General features: G+C 51.3%; 1 protein-coding gene across 3 annotated transcripts in view; it reads left to right on the plus strand.

Moving 5' to 3' along the window:
• Nucleotides 1–18654, plus strand: part of LRRN2 (leucine rich repeat neuronal 2) — a 96302-nt gene that overhangs the window by 24317 nt on the left and 53331 nt on the right. The window contains exons 1-3 of one of the 3 annotated variants that reach the window (XM_011990433.1): nucleotides 4708–4739; nucleotides 7061–7181; nucleotides 10730–10736. The exons of 1 other annotated variant lie outside the window; for it this stretch is intronic. The gene's annotated coding sequence lies outside the window, so the exon portion shown is untranslated. Of the gene's footprint in view, nucleotides 1–4352; nucleotides 4740–7060; nucleotides 7182–10729; nucleotides 10737–18654 lie in introns of those variants that run through there. One more of the 3 variants, XM_011990432.1, reaches the window with a different exon arrangement.

Below are 18654 nucleotides of genomic sequence, written 5' to 3' on the forward strand. Positions count from 1 at the left end.
AACAAACAAACAAACAAACAAACAAAGTACAGGTGTATCATTTACGGTTGATTAAATATGGTGTCTGTGGTGTTTGTGCTTATGCCTATAAAAAGTTGGGCACTGGAACGTTGGTGAGGAATGTAATTTTTATGATCACATTGTTTCTGGGCAAAAACAGGTTCAACCTACATAGTTTTTACCTGCAGTGCCTTTTCCAGGAATATAACCCAAGATAGATTTAAGGACTCCCTGCAGTTCCACACAGCTCTGCCATCCACAATGTGTGTCTCTGCCTTTGTGGTTCTCTGTGTTGCAAGGGTGTCTGTGGATCCTGGGAGCTCCCTGAGGGCAGGGGTCAGGGAAGATTCCAGTTTTGTGGGGCCATCTTAAGAAAAAACTCGCAAAATTCCAAATACAAAAGTAGGTACAATGGTGATAATTACTTACAGCCAAGAAAAAAGACAACAATTTGCATGAGCCTTGGACATTCAGGGTACCTTTCTCCTGACATTTCTTCATTCCATTTACCAGAAATGCTTACATAAAAATGCTTCCTGTTCATAAACTGGCTTCCCCTCTTCACCTAGAACACTCTACAGTTCCCAGCTGTCATAGCCCACCCTCTCCCCACCATCCTGCAAGTCGAGAAGCCCTAAAGCTTGAGCTTCATTCCCTTCATCTCTGCCTCTGCCTTCACTTGTTCTCTAATAGTCCAGAGAACAAGGCTCTGCACATGGTGTGCTCGGGCAGGGGAGGGCCAGAGAGCAATGGGCACCCCCTGGCCAGTCTGTCTCACAGTGAGGTCCATCCAACCACCTGAATCAGAATCCCCTGGATGGTTTATCTGACATGCAGACTCTGAGAATTACAGAATCTGATGCTGGCGTAGGACCTCAGCACCTGCATTGGCCCACACTCTCCAGGTGATTCCAAGGATCACTGCTCTAGTGCCATACTCTCTGCCTAGTTGGGTCACTGGTGGGACAACAGTCCTCATTGACTCCCCAGGCCCCACCCCACATCTCCCAAGGAGGCTGAGCAGAGGCTGTGCACAACAAACAGCAGTGGAGGGTCCACTGAGGGACCCTCAGTGACCCATGCTACATCCCAGGCCTCCCTTCTCTGATTCAGCTCATCTGCCAGGCGCCAGTAGGAGCCATCCCCTCCTCACAGCCCCCACCACACAAACAGCATGCCCACCAGTTCCGTGTCCTGACCCCTATATGAGAGAGCCACCTGGCATTGAGTTAAGGATCATTTCTAGCGGCATGTAATCCCTGCATCCTTCTCCTAAGACACTCTGATGTCACAGAGTCCCAGGCTTCCTGGCAGGAAATTATGCATGGCCAAGCCCAGAAATTAAATTTGGAGGGTGAAAGGTCAATAACAGGGCCATTAAATCCTCTGGGTAATTACCTAAGAGCTTCCAAAGGACTGTGAATTTGGGCAGATTTTCCCAGGAAAGTATGAGACTCAGAATGGCAGCAATGGGAGCAGGGTTGGGAGAAAAATGTCGACCATGTACCATGCACCAGCTACCATGCTCATGCCAACCATATAGTCCCCGTTACATCTCACAGCAACCTATAAGTATGAATCCATTCCATTATTGCTATCCTCATCCTAAAGAAGTGCTAGGGAGACTTGCCTTGGTGTTTGGACTCTGCCATTTGAGGACCCTGGGTTCCCATCTTAGCTCTATTACATACTGGTTAGGTAAACACTGGACCTTGTTTTTCTCCTATCACTAGAGTCCTGGTATTGGTCAAATTTTTGATGAGATGATGCATAAATGTGCTAGCACCTTGTCTTGCATGTAATAGGTGCTCAATAAATGTTAACTGCCATTACTTGAATTAATATCATTATCCAGGAAAGAATCAGAGCTAGAGAAGTTCAATACTTTTCCTGAAGCAAGACAGAGTAAATGGACAAGTAGAGTTCCAAATCCAAATCTTTCCAGCTCTAAAAGCTACACTCTTTCTCCAATCTCATTGGGTTCTAAGATGTTTGGAGTCAGCTCAAGAGAAGCCTTCCCCTGTTTTCTTCCCACAGCTGATGAAATTCCCTTATGCCTCACCTAGTACATCTCACAGGTTTTGCCACTTAGGGTCAACCACTTAGCGAATGTTAGTTGCATTTATCCCATTTATTATTTCAATAATCAGTTATTGCACATCTACTATAAAGGACTGGTCTTCTCTTATTAAGGTGTAAGACAGTCGTAGGCTCCAGAAGCTTACCCTCTGGTTAGGAGATAAGACATATGAGTATGCATAGTTATTGGGAAGCTGGGGTGCTGGCATGAGTGCTCTCTCTGGTCACGCAGTTGGTAAAGGACTGCTAAAATGTCCTCCTTTTCACCATCAGCCTGTCTACATTGACATTGGCCCTTAGACTGGAAAGGTGGCTCCAGTGACTTGACAAGGGACTCAAGTGCTCAGGTTAAAAGCTTGGAGTCAAGTTTTGACCCCTTTCAATCAGTCAGTCTCACAGTTCTGCCAAGTCCTCTTTACAAAGGCCCATGCATTTACTCTATTCTCACTGCTCCCCTCCTCCTAGATTCCTGCAACAGCTACCTCAATAGTCTCCCATCTTCCTGCCTCTTTCATCCCAAATCACTTGAGCACAGGGCCACAGCTAAACTGCTGAGCCTGGCAATTCAGACCCTTCATCAGCTGCTCCCACCCTGTATACTCAATGTGGCATTGTCACACTGTGAAAATGAGGTCTCACATTCTGCCTACAGATTTTGGGCTACTGCCTTAAACTCTCTGGGCCTCCATTCCCCGGTCTGTTGAATGGGGATATTAGTCAGCTCAGAGTCTAAGATGAGAGAGATGAGAAAAGGAAAAGGCTGGCATCTAATAGTAGCTCTATAATTTTCCACCCTTGCCTCCTACCCTCCAGACAACCCATTCTACTCTGCTTGTCTCCACTTTCCTGCTTTTGCTGGTCCCCATATTCTCTTCTAGTTCAAATCCCATCCCTCCAACTAGGCTCAGCTGGAGACTCAGCTCCTCCGTTAAACCTTTTGTGAATAACGCCAGTCCATTAAGGTGGTTTCTTTTTGTATTTCCATGGCACTTCCATTGCCTTGAAATGTTAAAATTGGTTTCATATAGTTCCAACCTGTCACTCTGAGCTCCTTGAGGCCATTATGCTCCGTAGCAGGGATGGAGAGTGGGAACATGAGGGTGGTTTAGTGGGAACTTAATATGTGCTCATTCAATATATGAAGGTGAGAATCCCTTCCGTGCATACAGAACTCACAGACCTTCAAGCCAACTTCAAGCCACCAGGCGTGGCAGTCACCACTGGCTGTACCCTTGGAAAAGACAGGGCCAGAAGTTCAAGCACTGGATGATGGCAGGCAGCCCAGGGAAGCCACTCCTCACAGGACTCCATACCTTGGGCTCCACCTCATCCACTCTTCTGTTGTTGGTTCTGCAGGCTCTGGTTCAGACCCATCAATAGGGTGTGGCCTGCCATGGAGCTGAGTTTGTGATGTCTGTTCTGAGTGGTCCAGGCTGAAGGCTCCACCAAGGCATGGGCGTTGGGCATTGGGCCTTTGTCCCAGCAGGAGCCCCACTGTGCTAAGCCCCCACTAGTGGCAGTCACCCAGCTTTTCTAAACCACCAGGCAGCAGCCAGCAGCCTAGCACTCACCTTAGGCACCTTCTTGCTTTCCTTCCCCAGTCTTCATGATGTCTAGCTGGCAGAGTGGGGAACCCTGGAGCCAAACCCCTGACTGGGCCTGCCGGTTCCTGACTGAAATTGACCTCCTTCATTGAGAGCTAGGACGGAATCTTCCAGAATGCTAGAGCTGCCCGGCTCAGGATGCAATGCTGGAAAAACATGACACCTAAAGGGGTCTTCCACTTCATTCTTTAGGGTGAGAGGTGCCTGGGCCCAGTGACACAATTTTCACCCACCCCATTACACTCCCTAGTCCACTGTTAACTTCGGGAGGGTAGCACCATGCAAAGCAAAAACGTGATCTTAGGTGAATGCTGTGACTGAGCTGCACCTGTCCTCACAAAGCTGCTGAATTCCCCATTTGTCCTCCTGGCCTTTTTGCAAGAGGGTCCGAGGCAGTATGAGAGAAGCCAACCCTTCTCTTCCCGGACCCAAGGGCTATGCCCCTTCTCTCAGCCAAGCCTTGTGCCTCTAGCCACAAGGACAGCTCAAGCTTTAGCGTCTGGCCCCACCCAACTCCTTCCTCCCGGGCGTGTGCGCGTTAGGGAGAGGGGGCCTCTGGCCACTCAGGAGTTAAAATGGCAGCGGGACTGGAGGGGGTTGGCGTGGCATGCAGACTGGGAGGAGGCGACCGGAGTGGGCTGGGGAGGTTGGGAGAGCGGCGGAGAAGCGAGTGAGGAGGGCGAGCGCGAAGCCGGGAGGAGGGGCGCGCGTGGAGGGGGTGCCGGGCGCCGCGAGGGCCTGTTCCGGGCACCTGCAAACGCGCGGCGCTCTTAAGGAGAGCCCGGCTCTTGCCCGCCAGCCTCTGGCCACGACGCGCCCAGGGCGCAGAGAGGGGGTGGGGACGGATTGGAATTCTGCCATCGCCCTCACCGGCTGGGCCCCGGAGCCGCTCCCAGGATAACTCCACGTTGGGGAGGGCGCCCGCCGAGCCTCCCGGGCCTGTGCAGACCGCGCGCGCGGCGGGAGGTCGCGGACCAGCGTCCCCAGCCCGACCCCGGGCGGAAGGCGAGCGGAGCGCGGCGGCGCGGGCGGCGGACTGCGGACGGCGCCCACCGGGTGAGTGTGCGGCTTCGGGGCTGACCTGGGCAGCGCCGCCGCGGCCGGGGAGTCGTGGACACCGAAGTCGCTGGCATGGCCAAGGAGGACGCGGCGGGAGCAGCCGGAGCAGCCACCTCAGGGCTCCCTGCTCCTGCCCCGGCACCGCAGCGCCGCCTGACCTGGGTGGGGGCCGGGGGAGGGCCGGCCGCTGCCTTCCGCCGAGACGCCTGCAGGGGAGCCGGCGACTTGGGAGAGGGAGGCGGCCGAGGGGGAGAGGAACGGAGGGGTGGAGAATGCCCAGAAGCGGCCAGGAAGGGGGCGCCTTGGCCTTCGCCCGGAGAGACCAGAACCTCCCCCCAAACTGTTGCTGGGTAGAGCGGGGCCCTGGAGATGTCGAGGAGCCGAGAGGTGGCAGCGAGGTTAGGGAGGGCGTGACACGGGTGGACTGGCAGGCTGGAAGCGCTCCAGAGCCTGGGGACTTTCTCCACCTTGGAGCTCGGGAGTCTGTGCGGAGGGACAAGGTGGCCTTGGGTCTGTCTGAAGTATCTGGAACCAGGAGCTAGGCTCCTCCCGGGCCGGCCGGCTGGGGTCCGACCGCAGCCTGGGATGGGACATTTGGGGTGGGGGATGGGCCGGCCTGGGGCTCAGCCTGGGGACTCGGGCAGGGGGAAGCGGAAACGGAAGGGTGGTTCTGAGCCCACCACAACATCAAGGAGACAGGCTGGGCTGGCCAGCCACAGGTGGGCCGTCTGTCCTGCTGGCAAAGGGTGGCGCAGGCTCTGGCTGCCCAACCGGCGAGGAGCCGCGGGGTGAGGGGGAACTGAGCTCCATCTGGGGCCGAACGGAGGAGCTAAAGAGGTGCAGGAGACCCGGACCCTGGGGAGGGGCCCTGGGGGTAGTACTGTGCTCCCTACCCTTCCTCCCCCACCCAAACGAACAGGAAGGAAAATGTCAGCTGGGCTTTGTGCTCTGTTCCTCAGGCTGCCGCAGCTCCCATCTGTTGGAGCCAACGCAGCTTCTAATTGGGCGACTGGCAGGGTTGGAGGGGGTGGGCTGGGCACAGCGCTCAGTTGCCAGAGATGTACTGACAGGCCCTCTGCTTGAGAACCCCAGGACCTAGGGTGGTGGGGAGAACAGCCTCCCTAGGTCAGGGCAGTAGAGGTGGCTTCCTGCCAGCTTGGTCACTATCAAAGGGGAAGATCTAGGTCTCCCTATGCACCCAGGCCGATAGCAGGCTCCATGCCCCCCTTTCCTGCCAGTCTAGGATGGGCACTGGCCCAGCGTTTAGTCCCTGAATAAGAAGGCCAGGAGCTCCTCCCGTTGCCCACTGCTTCTTAAAGCTCCCTCCAAAAAAGAGCACTGGGCATGGAGAGTGGGGATGGGCTCTGTTCTAGGCGCTGGAGTTCCCTTGCCTTTGGGCCCTGTTGCTACCAGAAAAAGTCACATGTGGGTGGCCTGACCCACTTTCCTGGCCGGGTGCTGTTGTGGCGAAATGATGGAAACAGAAGGGCAGAGCTAGGGGTCTGAGCCTCCTAGGCCTTCTTTCTTCCCCTGGGCTGACTCAGACTTCTCCTTCTTGCGGAGGGCTCTCTCTGGACCTGGGATGGAACCTCATTATTTGCAAAGGATGGAACTAAAGGCCTCAGTGCCTGGGAGATTGAGGTCTGCCCAGGGTCTGGCACCTAGGAACACCCCCAAATCCACACCCTCTCTCTAATGCAGTCTCCTCCCAGGGAGACACCGAGTGGCAGTAAGAACTCAGGGATCTGCTAATTCCACCCAGGCTAGTACAGCAGGTTCCCTCTCTAATTCAACACAGTTCTTCCCCACTCCCAATCCTCTTTCCTGTGCCTCCCCTCTTCCTCCTCCCCCTCATCCTCCTCTCCTTCGCTCTTCACTTTCCTCCTCTAACACTCTTGACTTCCCTTTTCCCCCTCACACTGCTCTTCCTCTTCTCTTACCCACCTCATTCTTCCCCAGATATCTCCGTTTCTTCCCAGTCTCTGTCTCCACCTTTGCCCCGCTTCTCCTGTAAACTGCAGCTTAAACCATAAGCCCGGCGTGCACGCACTCCCGCTCATCCTGCTGGTGGGAGCACACGCACTGTTGGCTTTGCTGCATCCCTTTTGCAGAGGAGCCTGGGCTGGTGGGCCTGGCAGCTGCATTTGCCTGGCCCTGGTGTCCCTTGCACCCTGTCATTTACTCACCTGCCCTTCCTACTCCCCACACCCTTATGTTGTTTATTTGAAAGGAAGAGGAAACTCCATTGCTTTTTTAAAAATGTTACTCATTCAACAACTATTTATTGAGCGCCTACTGTGTGCCTCTCATGATTTTAGAAGCTGAAGATACAGCGGTAAACAAACCTCTGTGTCTCAGGCTGACCACACTTGTATCTGGACTTGCTGGCTGATTAGCTCTGTTCCTGCCAGGCTCGTTCAAAGACCCACAGCTTGAGGGGTGAGGAACATGAACAATGCTAGTGAATTATCACACTGAGTGACCTCTAAAGTGCCAGGTACCGCTTAAGTCATCCTGTCCTTAAGATACTTTTCTGACCCAAAAGGATGCACCAGGTCACATCTCACAATTTATCTGGCAGCCCAGGGCTGAGTAGAAGGCTGGTGTTTCAGACAGAGAAGGGGGAAGGAATCAAATTTATTGTTGAATACCTACTATGCACCAGTCTATGTGAGAAACATTACAAAAGTTATTCTGCTCAGTCCTGCTGAGAACCTTCTGATGTCTGCATTACCATCCCCTGTTTTCTAGCCAAGGAAATTGAGGCCTGGAGAAGAGAAGCCACTTGCTCCAGGTCATATAGATCTCCATTTTGAAATCACTTATATCTGCAGTTCATTTGACCTTATGATATCTGTGACATCTGGTAACTTGTACACTTATACTAACGCTTACATTATAACCTACCTTTTCATGGGGCCTTATCTCCCAGTTAGACTATTAATATGCATAAGGATTTGCTGAACGGTTGTGTGAATAAGCTTTCTTAAGTGATCAAGGAAGGCTTCCTAGAGGACCTGGGACCCTGAATGAGGAGACAGGGAGGGCAATGACGTTTACCCTGTGTAGAATACTGTGTGATCCTACACAGGTATGTGACAAGTTGTAGGCAGGCAGTCCCTCAGCCCACACCCCACCTGCATTCAGGTAGAATTGATTCAGGGTCAGGATATAGAAGCTTGGTCTACGGCCCGTCTAATGAATAAGTGTCACTTGTGTTCTTAATCTATATGGCTTGGACTCTTTATAAAAGCTCCAAGACAAAGGATGGGGACTGGAAGCTTTCAAGCCCCCAAAGACTCCAGGGAAGGGCAAGGACAATGGTTGGAGGCTGGAATGGGGCAGGAATGGGGAGAGTGACCAAGGGACAGAAGAGAAGGAAGACAAAGGCAGAAGATAAACTGAGAAACAAAAAACACTTTTGACAAAAATGAAGTAGCTAAAAACGATAACAAAACAAAACAGAAGACAAGAGATATGCAAAAAAGACAGACAGCAGCATGTGATTAGATTGCTGAGAGAGGACGAGTCAGAAAGCTGCCTTTATCTATTACTTTCCGGTGCGGCGCCTGGGTCTCCCTGGCCTACAGCTCAGAGGCTGAAATTTCACCAAGTTAGCCTCAATCAGGCATTTGCTTATTCAGTCAACCCATCTTTTCTAAGTACCTACTGTGTGCTTGGCTCTGTGCTAGGTGCAGGGGACAAAGAGACAGATCAGATGTCCCTGCCTTCAAGGAGTTCACCGTAAGAGTAGCGATTCTAGAGACACACTACTGGAGTTCAAATCCAGGCTTCACCACTTCTAGCTGGGTGACATTGAGCAAGTCATGTAACCTCTCTTTGTCTCAGTCTCCTCATCTATAAATGGGATAATAAAAGTACCTACTTCATAAAGTCATGAGGACTACATGAGGTGATACATGTAATGAGCTTAGAACAGTATGTGGTATATATAGTAAGTGCCATGTAAGTAGTAGTATTATTGTTATTATTATTAGATGGAGGAGTCAGTCCCATAGACAATAATGAAACAAGTGTTGGACTATAGGATAAGTAGATAAAAAGGTGACTCTTAGCCAGGCGTGGCGGTTCACTCCTATAATCCTAGGGAGGCTGAAGCAGGTAGATCACTTGAGGTCAAGAGTTCAAAACCAGCCTGGGCAAAATGGTGAAACCCCATCTCTGCTAAAAATACAAAGACTAGCTGGGCGTGGTGGTGCACGCCTGTAATCCCAGCTACTCGAGAGGCTGAGGTGGGAGAATCACTTGAACCCAGGTGGCAGAGGTTGCAGTGAGCCGAGATCACACCACTGCACTCCAGCCTGGGCAACAGAGCAAGATTCTGTCTTAAAAAAAAAAAGTGACTCTCTGTTTGCTGTTTGCAGATTAGGAAAGGGTTGCCAAAGGATGTGATATTTGGGCCAAGGCTTGAAAAGGAATCAACCAGGCAGAGATGGTGGGTCTGGGGACACTGGTGATGAGGGTATTTGGGGCACAGGCATCGTGTATGAAAAGATACCAGGGTGTGTATGTGTTGATTGCTCTTTGTGGATGTCACCATCACCACTGACACGTCCCCCTCAGCCTCTTTGTCTCCAGTGCTGGGAGCTGGGCTTCCAGTGGGGCTGGCTGGTCGCCCAGAACATCCCCACATGTTTTGGTGCAGGGGACTTGGTGCATCCCTGCTGGGGTTTAGTCTCATGACCTTGGTCTCCTGCACGTTCTAAGCCCTCATCAAGCAGAGTCTGCTCCAAACCCAGGGCTGCTAGGCCTTGCACTCTGCCTTCTGACACTTCCTAGGGACCTGGGAGATGCCTTGGTCTGAGGGGGCTGCCTTTTAGGAGGTGAGTTTAACCAGGTTTGGTTTGGAATTCAGTTTTTTTCTGTGTATTTCTTCCACCCACACCTTCCCTGCTGCTCAGCACTTGATGGACCCGAAGTGAGTTCCAAGATAAAGCGCAGGCAGAGGGTTCCTGGGGCAATAACTGTTTCTCAGCTTCTACCTCTCACATGGTAATAACACTAATTATCATACCTAGCATTTACTGAGCATTTACTATGTACCAGGCACTGCGCCAACTGCTTTACCTGCATTATCCCATTAAGTTTTCAAAAATACCCCTATTAGATAGGTAGTTAACTCTCATTATCCCTAACCTTAAAAGCCAAGAAACAGACTCAGACTTGTTCAAGGACGTATAGCTAGGAAAGATCCAAGGGAGGGAGTCAGCCCTTCTCTCTGACTTTAGGACTCCTCCTGCTTCTTCACCACCCCCGAATCTGGTGTTCCTTGGGCCTGGAGGGTGCTCTGGGTCATCCAGCCCATTCTCCTCCTTCCCTCCCTCCAGGAAGAAGTTCCCTAAGCCAGCCCTGTCCCAGCCAGTGGCTGCCTTTCTCCTTTTTGGGATCTTCAGAGAGGGTCTCTGTGACCTTTTTTTTCCTGCTGCTCCTGCAGGGTGTGATATTTAAGATCCAACATTGTTTCCTTCTGTCTCAGCTAAGTGCCTCTGGGCCACATGGAGCCACTAGCCTCAGAGAAGCTGGACCTTAAGAGTCAGTGCCCATGGACACATGGTGGGAACCAATGCAAGGGTGGCTCGCTGGGAGGCGTGAGAATGGGGCCCAGACCCCAGATAAGGTGGAGAGAGATGGGGAAGGCTTGTGATTTGTGCTGTCGGTGGGATATCTCTAACAAGGCAGACTCGTGTGTTTCAGGAAAAACAGGTACAATTGTTTCTATTTACAAACATCTCACAAGGCAGGTTCTTCAGGGAAAAACATACGGAAGAAGGGGGCAGGGCAGTGATTATTAGGCAACAAGCCTGGGTTCCCCAGGAGGAATGGGTCTGTCCTATCTCATCTTTTCAGGGGGAAGGAAAAAGGAGGAAGAGAAAAGAAAGGCAGCAAAGGTTACTTTGCTCTCTAAAATGTTCTCAGAATAAGCATTCAAATGTGGTTGGTGAAAGTGTCTGTCTTTGGCCTGGGAGGGCAAAGGTGGTGATGCCCAGAAGGGGGAATGACCACAGAGGGGCAGCTGGTGGGAAGCAAGACATTTAAAAGCTGTGTAGGAGGAAAGAGGAAAGAGAGAATTTGACACTTCACCCTGCCTGGCTGTCACCACTCCTCTTCCCCTGCCTTCTGCTGGGGCTCAGACAGCTTCAGGCCTCAAGCTTGAGAAAGTGCCTGCGCAGAATTGGGCCCAGGGGTTGAAAGGTGGAATCTACATTGCGAGGGGACCTGCAGAATCATCCTGTCCACTGCCCATCTCTGAGTGCCACCATGCCTCAGCCATCTCAGACATGGGGTGGGGCTGGAGTCTCTTCGTTCAGCAAGTATTTGTGAAGCATGTAGCCAGGCACTTAGGGCAGACAGCAGTGAACAACCAGACAGACCTCTGCCCTTCAGGAGCTTTTAGTTTATTGTCTGGGGATGCAGTAAAATAAACTTATAAAGGAAAAGGCATATTGGAGTCTGGTAAATGCTAAAGAGAAAAAACAGGGAAGGGAAATGGGGGGGTCAGTTGGGAGAAGGGGAGTTTGTTATCTTGTGCAGGGTGGCTGCAGAGACCTCACTGAGAAGGTGACATCTGAGGAGAGATGAGAGGGGGCACTGCAGTTGGGGCAAGCTGGGCAGAGGGGACAGCAGGTGCGAGGGCAGGGAGGCAGGGCCATGCCTGGAGAGTGGGAGGCGGCATGGAGGATGGCGTGACTGGAATGTGGTGAGCGCAGAGTTGCAGGAGATAAAGTCAGAGGGTCAGAAGGAGGCTAGCTCTGGGACAGTTCTGGAGCTGGTGAGGAGGGGGATTTTTTCCTCAGAGTAAGATGGGCTCTTGCAGGTTTGGGGCCTGGAGCGGCATGATTTGACTTTTTAACACCCCTGATCATCAGCCGTCCATTCCAGCGTTTCCCTCAGCAGCTAGTCAGTAAGTGCTGCCTGGTTGCCCTCTGCAGCCATTGGAGCTGTTTCAGCCAATCAGTACATCCCCACCAAGGATTCTCTGAGCACTGTCCTAGGCAGTGTGGGGTGTGAGGTTGGGAAGGAAATAAAAAAGCACAGGACACAGTCTTTACTGGTAAGGAAACCTACTGATCAGCTGGGGAGGCAGAACTTATACTCACATGAAATAATGAGGGAATAATACCAGACAGTATTTAAAACCGAGTGCTAAACTGTGTGATTTAGACTATAAATGTTATCGGAACTGTGAGCTCTGTGTGGGAGTTATATAGGGAACGCTTCCTCAGGGGGGCGCGGCTGATTTAGGCTTGGAAAATGGAGTAGGTTCGACTCTGCAGTGGGAAGGATTCTTGCACAGAGAACTTGGAGCTGGCAGGGTGAGAGGAGAGAAGGGTGGCGCCGCTGGAGGGGAGGGCACTGAGTGGGAGTAAGGCAGCCTACGTGGCAGCTTGCAAGGGCAGGGTCTTCTGTCTCTGAGCAGTCCCTGCTTCCCACCTGGGTTTCCGATGCCCCCTGTACTCTCTCCAGAGACATGGAAAGTCACCCTTTCCAGAAGGAAATCCATTATCTAGTGTCCTTGCCCTCTCCTGCCCGAGACCAGATGATCTCTGATCTTGGAAGTCCTCTGGCTTCAGGGAGTCCCATTTCCAGCTCCGGCCGTTGTCCCAGGTCTGCACGCTGGAAATCTCGGCCTCTTAGTTCACTGGTGTCTGGAGCCATGTTCTCTGGAATTCCCTTAGGCTCCATGTATCTACCCAGGCTCCAGCAGCTTCTCTTCTCCCTTCCTCTCACTGCCTGGGTGGGCCCCTGTTGGGTAGGTTACTCCTGTAACATTCCTGGTCATTCCAGATATCGTGAACTGGAAATAAAATTGCACCAAGATGAGCAAACTTCCTCCCCCATGAGGGGTGAGTGTGTCCTCTCCCTGGATCCGGGGGGTGTGAGCTCACCTCTGAAGTATAGAGAGAGATCACCAGAGTGGAGCAGACTAGGATCCATTGGTAGTGCCCTCACCCACCCAAGACACGGTGGGGGGAGATGCTCTCCTCCCTGCCTCCAGCCCCCAGTCTAAATGCAGGAGCCAAGAGACCCATAGGCAAGGCAGTCCACTACTAGACAGACTTCTCCCCTCCTCTAGGTCCTCGGAGCCTGAGAAAGGGGGGCACATCCGCGGTACCCCAGCACAACCCCCTGGAAGACGCAGAGGCTGAGCCTGAGGCTTTTGTCCTTATGGCTCACAATCCAGAGGAAGTGGAATCAGTTGGCGTTGGGTCAGGATTCACGGTCCCTAGCCACCTTTCCTTGGGCATCTTAACTGCTCTGAGCCTCAGTTTCCTCATCTATAAATCTGAGTTAATAACATCCACTTCCTAGGGTTGTTAATAATAATAAGAGCTAACATTATTGAGTGCTTATGAAGTACCTGAAGCTTCACTGCATTTATCTCATTTCATCTACATAACACTAAAGCCTGGAGGCCATGCACAGCCAGTAAGTGGCAGATCCAGAATTCAGCCCCCAAATCTTTCTGACTCCGGAGCCCTGATTCTCAACTACCACATTAAGTGAGCAAATCTGTGTAAAGTACCTGCTACAAAGTAGAAGCTCAATAAATGTTAGTTCCTTTTCTCAATTTCCCCAGGGCTGCTCCTCTAGAGAACAGCGTCCCCTACCTCATCACATTTCTTTTCCGGGATCCCCTGGGACATATGGTAGAAGTGGGAATGGGAATGAGCTGCCAGTTTATACTGAGGGAAGAAAATAAGTCCGAGAGAGGTGAGTAATTTGCATACAATCATAAAACTGCGGGGCCGTGATTACTGCCCGAGGCGCCTTGCCCATAAGAGTTATTGATTTCTACTGGGTCCCAAGCAGTTGGCAGAGGGTGTCTTGTGGAGATGAGAACAGAGGTTATGCTGTATGGAAGAATGAGAGGCCGCCATCTCCCCCACAGGCAAGAAAGAGCCTGTCTCACCTGCAGAGGCGAGAGTTGACCATTATGGGCCTGAAAGTTGCTAGCAGAAACAGTACCTAAGCTCAGAAAGGTCTAAGACCCTATGCTTTCTGAGCTTAGCTACTGTTTCTAGAATTTGTTCTAAACAATCTGGGACCATTCATGAATCTTGGAAGAGGACAGTGTTGAAGGTCAAAGTGTGGAAAGACAAGATGTTATCTCACCTTTATGACTGTTAGATTGGCATGCTTTTTGCAACAGGTAAAGTGTGCATGGGTGGGTACACACACACACACACACACACATTGCTCCATGTAACCTCGCATGGAAATAAAAATGAGGAGACAACTGCAGGGTCATCTGAATTTTGGGGTATATAGGGAATGGAGGTGAAGAAGCTGAGACAGGGCCAATCCCCTAAAACAGTCCTCATTCTTTACTCCCCAGAGACCTCTTTGCTGGTAGGCATAGAGACCCATCTCTCTGCACAGCCCACAAAACAGCCTAAGCCTGCCAACATTCACCTCTGATGGGCAGACCCAGAGCTCCTCTGCGTATTCCCCATGGAGAAAAGGAGAAGAGCCTAGGTCATAGTGCTTCAGAACTGATGGCAACAGGAAGCCCTCTGGTTCTGTGGCTTTCAAACATTTATAGAAGTTAATCCATTTTTCAATGTATGGTAGGCAGAATAATGGGCCCCCTAAGATGTCCATGTACTAATCCCTAGAACCTGTGAATATGTTATGTTCCATGACGAGGGAGAAAGAAGATTGCTGATATCTGACTTAAGAATAAATTATCCTGGATTATCTGGGTGGGTCCAGTGTAATCACATGGGTCCTTTAAAGGTGGAAGAGGGAGGCAGAAGTCAGCATCCGGGTAATGCCATGTGTGAAAGGCTGGACCTGCCAGTGCTGGTGTTGAAGATGGAAGGGGCCATGGGCCAGGGCCTGTGGGCAGCCTCTAGATCCCTGTCTAAGAAGCTGGGATAGTCCAGGAAACAGAGTCTCCCCTCCAGCCTCCAGAAAGAAACACAACCCTACCGACACCTAGCTTGAAGCCAGGGTGACCCATTTTGGACTTCTGGCCTCCAGAACTATAAGAGAATATGTCTGTGTTGTTTTTAGCCACTAAGTTTGCAGTCCTTTGCTCACAGCAGCATCAGGAAACTAAATACAAGGCAAAAGCCAAGTGGTGGATCAGAACCCAGTTGGCCTCCTTCTGACCTCCCAGCCACCCTGGAGGGATTGCTTCATAACTTGGTGGCTCCAAGGAACCTGGTTTGAAATACACTGTGTCTGAAATGCAACCTGCTTATTCTCCAGACAATGAAATCGAGGCCCAGGAAGGAGTGGTTTTGTGTGCGGTCACGCTGAGTTAGTGGATGAGCTGGGACTGCAACCCACGGTCCACTCCTGTTTTGTCAGAAATCCCAGATGCTTACGTGAATTCTCTCATGAACTCATCTGTTACAATAATTGTATGTGTATATTTTTACATGTTCAACAAACGTGTGCATATAAAGGCCCAAGCACTGTGCTAAGAACTGGGCAGAGGCGACGTGAGCACCGGTGCAGGAAGATGAGCAGCTCTGAGTTCCAGTCCTGACCTCAGCCCCTCCCTGCCCTCAGCTTTCTCCAAACATCCGCAGCCAGCCCAAGTTGCCCAGATCTGTCTGTATTCTTTGTCCTGGAACTGGTCCCCAGGTGGGCTTTCTCACAGCCACCTGCTCTGGGTAGAGACACAGCTCTGGGAAGGGAGAGGACCCAGCCCACTGGCCCTGGCTGCACCTGCCCTGGTGAAGCCTATGCAGCATTTATCACCCATAACAAGCTGCAGGTGGGCAGGACCCAGGGCCGTGGGAGGGAAGGGAGAGGAAAAGCAGGCAGAGGCAGAGTGTTGCCTAAAATCAGCGCCCTAGTAGTGCATATACCCTCTGCCAGGCATTTTGACCTTCCCAGCTCTCCCTGAAGCACACCTGAGCCACCGGCCGGCCCCCAGGGCTGCCAGCTCCCTGGTGTTGGTCTCCATGGCAACCCCACATTTGCCGTTCTGGTTTCTAATGACTTATTGGCATGTGTGGTAATTTGCAGAGCTTGGCAGGAAGAGCTAGGAGAGTAGTGAGGAGGGGAGGGGAGGGGAGGCAGTGAGGGGGACTTGGCAGTTGGCGGGGCGGGGGTCGGGTTTTGGATGGGGACAGAGGCACACTTATCCTGCCCCACCCTTCCTAGTCCCTGCTGAGTAACATCCAAAGTAAGGGAGCTGCTTCAGGTCCAGGGCCTCCCCTCCCTGAGGATTATTGGCTCTCTGCAGGCCCCTGAGAGGGAGACAGATGGACAGACAGATGTGGTGCACAGCTGCTCACCTGTCAGGCAGATTCTGGCAGGCATGGGGGGTGACAGCCACGTTCAAACATGGCAGGTCAGACCACTCATGTTTTCCACCACTCTCCTATCTGTCTCCTGGGCACTGAGAACAAAGGGGTACCTGGGCCCAGGAGTCGCTTGGTCCTATGGGGAGAGAGGTGGGAGTAGAGTATCCAAGGACAGATCCTTGCTGCTTCTAGGCCTCTCACACACTCAGACAACCAAGCAGGGCAGCCCTAAATGAAATGCCAGATCACGTGGGTAGTGGGGGAAAGCAGGGAGGGGAGAACCAGTCTAGCAATCACAGGGGCCTAGAGGAGCAGGGGCCAGTCCCCTCTCCACTTTTCTTTGGCAAAGCTTAGCCAACCTCAAAACGATTTCCCCAGGGCAAGGCAGTGGGAAGCCTCAGATTTGCTGTGTGGCTGCAGTCTTCCTGCATACTACTTTGCTGCCTCTGTCTCTTTAGGTCACTCTTGATGCTGCGATCTGTTGTGCATTTGTGGGAGGCAGCCTGATGTGCTGAAAAGAGCACCCTCTTGAAAGCTGGATCCATCTGGGTTAGAATCCTATGACTTCTGCTTCCCAACTCTATGACCTTGGACATGTCTCAGTCTCTCTTTGAGCCTCATTTCACTTATCTATAAAATGGGTTTAACACACCCAGTTCACAGTGTTGTGAAAAGGAAACTGGCTCATGCTTGTAAAATGCTTGGCACACAGCAGGTACCAATAAATATTAAAGAATTTTAAAAGTCATCTTTTAATTATCTACCCAAATAAACAGGAATAATGTGATGGATAATTTAAATAATTCTGATAGACTTGGTAGGGTATTTTTTAAATATTTGAGAATAGTCTTCATTTAGTTCAGTAAATGTTTATTGAACATCTGTGTGCAAAGTACAGGGCCAAGTGGGTGTTTCCCGGTGTTTTATAATTAGGGTGAATTTAAGTTGCTGGTGCATTCTCTAAGCGTATATCATTTGACAGAGGGAGAGGGAGGGCCCCTAGGAAGGCTAGTAGCAGAGAGGGGGTGGCCCTCGGTCAACCATGTAGGTGGATCTTACGTGGACTTCTGAGAAGTGGCTGGCCCTAAGAGAAAGATCTGCATTGTGAAGGCTCTGTCTGGATGGTGTGCAGTGAGATACACTGCCCAGTTTCTCAGAAATGGTGAGTCTGTTTTTAGAGCTGGATGAAGTGGATGATTGATGGAACCAGTGGGTGGTCACTCCTTCACTTTCACAAGCTGCCGCTGAGGCTTGAGGGGGCCGGTGACCACCCAACTATCAGCTGGAAGGGGAGCAAGGTGCACCTGCTCTCACCTGGGCATCTGAGCAGATCACAGCTCCCTCAACTAGTGCTGGGAGGGAGGGAATGAGAGCAAGAGGGAGCTAGGAAACTTGGCTTCTATCTCTGCCAGCAGATGGACTTCTGCCTGCAGCAGGAGTCTGTCTGTTCTTCTATCAGCCTCCCTGCAGCCTCCTCCAAGACGGCGCGACAGAGATGTGCAAACAGAACGTCAGAGATAGCTGGGGCCTTGGAGAGCGTCTGTCCCACTGCTTTCTCACCGTCCTCATTCACGTTGTAGCACACAAACACAGTGATAATGGCTCAGGGACCAACTGACCCAAGGGCTAAGGGGTCGTGATCTCAGCACACCTGTACCCATTTGTTGCTCCCTAACACCACTTGGAAAGCTCTACCTTAGCCGGTTCTCCCAGTGTATTTTTATCTATGAGAAACTTAAGCATTGGGGAGGGGGAAGGACTTGAGATCACAGAGCATATTAGTGCCCTTGGGACTAGACAGAAAGCTCCTAACTTCTGGCTTTGTGCTATATCTACTACCTCAAGACTCCTTCTTCCACTGTTTTTCCTGATCTTTCACCCTGGAGGGCCTACTTCATGTGCAAGAGAATGTAATGTCTCTGAGACACCATTATTCTCCAAACCTCGCAAAATAAGGCAACATCCTCCCCACCCACCTTTATTGTCACTAGCCACCCTCTTCATTCAGGAAAGCCTCTGGCATGTGCCCATAGACCTTCTCCCTTCCCAAGTCTGTGTCTGTCCATCATCCTGGGTGAGATTAGTGACGACGCAGACAGCTTCTTCTAACCCAGACCCTCAGGGGCTCACCTATCTCAGCCACTCACTTGCAAGTTCATACTCTGTATCTTGCCATCCCCTGAAAATTACCTAGCAGAGTACCCAGCTTTCTGGTCACCATCTTCTACACCTTTTGGTCTCCCAGCTTGCTTGTCCAAGGACTCTCACATCACCACTTTTTTTTTTAGTCAGTCAAATTTAGCAGTGGGAGGGTTGTATGACACCCCCACTCTTTAACCTCCTTGGGACCTTTGCTCCATTGGCACCTCTGCTTTTTTTCTTTTTACCATCCATTACCTTCCTCTGCGTTTCCTTCTCTGAGTCCAGGTAGAGTCCATGGTCCATTATTTTTAAGAATCCTCCTGCCAATATCCTGAACTCTCTTGAGCCTGTCTTTTTATTGTCCCAGTTTGACCAAGTTCCAGTTCTGGATTAATTGCTCTATCTGCTTCTTTCTACCTGCATTCAGGAATGTGGACCTGCTGGGACACACACATACACACACACACACACACACATACACACAC

The sequence above is a fragment of the Mandrillus leucophaeus genome, unplaced genomic scaffold (genome assembly GCF_000951045.1).
Source record: "Mandrillus leucophaeus isolate KB7577 unplaced genomic scaffold, Mleu.le_1.0 Scaffold38, whole genome shotgun sequence".
NCBI classification, from domain to species: domain Eukaryota; kingdom Metazoa; phylum Chordata; class Mammalia; order Primates; family Cercopithecidae; genus Mandrillus; species Mandrillus leucophaeus.